The following is a 4,294-nucleotide window of genomic DNA, read 5'->3' as shown; positions in this document are numbered from 1 at the left end:
CACAAACAAGCGAAGTTCCTAAAAATCACTTTTCGGAGCAAGATGTGCCTGTAATCAATATTGTGGTGCTTGGAGTAGAAATTGCCTCTCGAGGCTGTCCAGTCCAGGCTTGGAAGACGTGCGATCCACAACTGATGTAAAGAACGTTTGTTTTCCTGGCACTGCCTGGTTACCTATGTCTCCACTTTTCGCGGATACACCTTGTAAAACTCTCCGATCGCCTTCCCGGTCAGCAGTTATGCACTGGACGGCATTCTTTGGGCAGACGGAGCCAATTGGCACTTTACCTTTAGGGTTGCTGACAGGTCGCTGACAGGTGGCTGACGAGTGGCCGCTGGTGTGGTCGGGGCTGTGTGCGCTGTGCGCTGCAGTAGCGGATGCGCGACGCGGTCCTCGCCCTGGTCCTGTTCCTCTCCGGCTCTCAGCTCCCCGACGGCGACGGCTGCGGGGGGCGGCACTAGGCGGCACGCGGCCAAACACCCTGTCGCACGCGAAATGGGAGGAAGGAGGCGGCGCCCGCGCTATATAAGGGAGGACCACCCCCGCCCCCCACCAGCGGGCCGCAACCCCGCGCCGCCCCCACGCCCCGCCTCTCCCCCGAGCCGGAGCGGGGTTGGTCTGCACCCGGCCCTGCGTCTGCCCCGCGTACCCTGCGCCCTGCGCCCCGGCGAACCCTCGGGTGGGTCATCGCCGAGGAACAGGTGGGTGGGCGGTCCTCGGCCGGGCCACCGCCGCCGCCGCTGCTGCCGCTGCACGTCGAGTCGCGGGTGATGACGCCCTAGTTGACGTCACCCTCGCCGACATCACGCTCGAAGTCAACAGACACTCTTTCCTTGCGCAGTATGTTACCCCGCTGCGTGGTCGATGTGCCCCGTCAGAGCGAATACGTATGCTGGCCCGCATGCACGGGTGCGGGTGGGTTTGCCTATCGTCTCCAGTAGTGGCGCCTATAACGCCGCGCAAATAGGCAACTCGTCCGCACGCCTGCGTGCGGCTAGTATAAGCATTGGCTTGACCGGGGGGGGGGGCACAGCGAACACCCCGATGCCCTAAAGGTGTAGGTGCGCGCCGGTGCGCGCTGGTTGAGTAATAAGATCGAGCTCGTTGTGTGGTTCTCGTTACAAGACTAGACCAGGACAATGTGCCCCGACAGAGGTCTGACAGTATCGCCAGCCCGCGAGTTAGCTTCATACGCCGACACAGCGGGAAAGCGAAGCGGCACTCCCTTGAGAAGCAATTTTCTCCCTTCCCATGCCGCGTCTCGCGTCGTTAAAAGAAACCCAGGCCAGCGCCGCTGACAATTGGCTTGCTGCCAGCTGTCTTGTTTTCGGGGACGTTGTTCCCTTTTACAGCGGCGTGAATTGGCGTCGTTAAAGATCCCGATGATGAGTGTCGCTCATGATTGGTCTGGTCGGTGCGGTATGGCAGGGGCAGGGCTCGCCGCGCCGGCCCGCAGGTGGGTACTTCAGGGGGTGGCCTGCCCTGTCCGCCCGCGCCCCACCCCGCCCCTGTGTCCAAACACACACTCACGGGGATATATCTCTCCATTAGTCGGTACCGTATTTGCCATCACACTAACGCTCATGGCAAATAGTGCGCGACGCGTCGTGCGGTCGTGTTGGAGCGGCGCCGGTCTCTCTCTCCCCGACTCACCATTCAACACCTTGCCGCTGTTGTTTTACTTTCCCTCCGCCAAATAAGAGATGCGATTCGTAGGAAAAGTGCGCGCAACTCGGTGTGCGGCGGACACGGCGTTATCGGTGGTAGCCTGACGAGTGGCTGACGAGCAGGCAGCTGGCGCGCGCTTCCCACGAGCCGCCCCGGTACACCTGGTCGACACATCAGGCCGCGTCCGGAACCACCCCCGCGACGCGACGCCATGGCGCCGCCGCCTTGTAGCGCGGGGCGGGGCGGGGCCGGCCGCTGCGATCCGCACGCAGCCCCTGCATGGTTATCTACCCGCCACCGGGACTTAACATGAGCTCGTGTGTCGGAAAGGGCAAGGCGATAGAGCTGCAGCCCTTCGGGAGGGCCACAGTGACGTCGTCGACCCCCGCCGCGGCGCCCGCCCCACCCTCGGGGACGTCTGTGGTGCCTGGCAAGTGCAGATCGCAGGTTCAAGTACCCTCCGCACATACCTGGTGGCTGATTCACGACGCGCACTTTCGTAGTTATACTGTACCGCATTCACGTGTGCGGGCGGATTGCCTACTCGCACGGGGTCACCAGGAGCCGAGGGCTGCGAGCAGACAAACCCGCCGGCACCCGTGCATGCGGTACAGTATAACTAAGTGAGCGGCGTGAATCAGCCACCTGGTATGCCTTCGGGTGTATTTAGATTGTCCGACCTATTTTCCTTCAACCTGGTAAATTTTTCAAAATCCGACCTAATTTTCTCCGACCTCGTTGATATACTGAAATTTGGGAAGAATGTGCTTCAAAGAGGAATAATAAAAATGAGCGAGTAACTTTCCCCATCCCACCGCAGGACGACTTCTGAGTTGGTAAAGGGATCAGCCAAACCACAGTGGTCAGAACATACTCCCGGGCTAGTCCCGGGGTTTGTGAGTCGGTTGATGCGTACCGGGTGTAACTGAGAATACGCAGCAGTGTTGCGGGATTGCATACTCAAAATGGCCGCAGGGGCCATAGCCCCTTACGGGTGTAGAGAGTAGGCAAACCCGCAACACTGATGCGTATTCACAGTTACACCCGGCACGTTGGTTGAACTGTACACGTCCCTATTTGTGGCCACAAAAATGTGGCCACAATGCCGGCGGCCAGAGTCAGCTTAATCCGACCCGACTATAGAACTATAGAACACCTACAGGGTGTAAGCAGAAGGCAAGGGCCAGTTCTGCACAAAATCCCTGACAAGCCGAAAGGGGATGGACGCATCTAAACAAACACAATGCCCCCCTCAACAACCTAAGGGATAGCTTGTGTACTGATTGCCTACCCTCCAGGCGTCCTCAGCCATTGCCCCGGCGTTCCCCTCGCAGTGTGCACGGGTCGGGGGCCACGTCCTTGTTTGTGGCGACACAGTTGTACAACCGACACGGCCACTAGCAGCTTTATCAGAGCCGACTGTAGAAATAAGTTCGCTCGGCGTCGTAAATGCTCACGCCCCTCTCCCCCCACCCGGACTATTTTTTTTAGACAGTCCCTTTAAGACTGTCTCTACCAGAAGGAGAAAACGCCCCCCCCAGTTCTTAGCCAGTGCGCCTTAGGTAGCCTACCCCCCCCTTTAGACGGGCTTCCCTCCCTTCCTCTCCGCGCTCGCTCGGCTCAGGCGCTCGTCCACGCCTTCACTGGGAACTCTGTGGCCTGTTCGAGAGGACTGTCTCTTTCTTAGCCCTGTGGGCTACTTTTTATTTAAAAAGGGGGAGTACTTTCCTCATCCCCGACCTATTTTTCTCCGACCCTGATGGTTTTTTCGCACGCTGAGTCCAAATCTGACAGTGCCGAGGTCGTCCGGGCCCCCGGGGACGAGGACGTCATCGGGGGCCTCCCGAGCACGCCGATGACACTCCCGCGACGGATGCGATTCGGCGGCGGGGGCCCGTTACCTCTAAACAAAGTACCTCTAAAACGTCCATTACCTCTAAAATCAATTACCTCTAAAAGAGGTGGTGTCGAGTACCTCTAAAATTTTAACCTCTAAACAATTTACCTCTAAAATTGTATTTATTGTGTCAGGACACCGAGCAAAGCGGAAAAGCGCAAACAGAGCATACGACAATGTACCAGAGGTGGCTCTTGCAGTCATACATTACCGAACGTTTGGTTTGCCTACCCCTAGGGGCCGTAGCGCCCTACGTGCGGTGCAGGTAGGCAACCCGCGCGCACGCCTGCGTGCGGTACAGCATCACCACGACGACCGGCGGGGTTTGCCTACCCCAGGGAACCGTGGCGCCTTACGGGCACTGCGGGTAGGCAACCCACTCGCACGCCTGCATGCCGAGCAGCATCATTACGTCAGGTGGCATACGCCTGCGTGCAGAACATCTGTAACTATGGTACGGAGAAATGGATCCGGATACATACTCCTCCACTCGCGCACATCGGACGGCACGGCCGATTGAGGAAGGGAACGCGTGTTTTAGTAAGACTTAGGGTATCTCGCTACCGGCGCGTTCGCACCTCGTGGCAGGATCCTTCAACGGTAAATGGGCAAGACACAAGAACTACTGCTTTTCCAAGAACGCTGCATTTACTAGGCTCCAAAAATTGACGCGGCTTGACAGCGTAAGGCATGTGCATTGTGCAATAAGAGCGTGTGGTTTATTGATTC

The sequence above is a fragment of the Frankliniella occidentalis genome, unplaced genomic scaffold (genome assembly GCF_000697945.3).
Source record: "Frankliniella occidentalis isolate FOCC.00 unplaced genomic scaffold, Focc_3.1 Scaffold465, whole genome shotgun sequence".
Lineage (NCBI taxonomy): Eukaryota > Metazoa > Arthropoda > Insecta > Thysanoptera > Thripidae > Frankliniella > Frankliniella occidentalis.
This window is presented reverse-complemented; position numbering follows the sequence as displayed.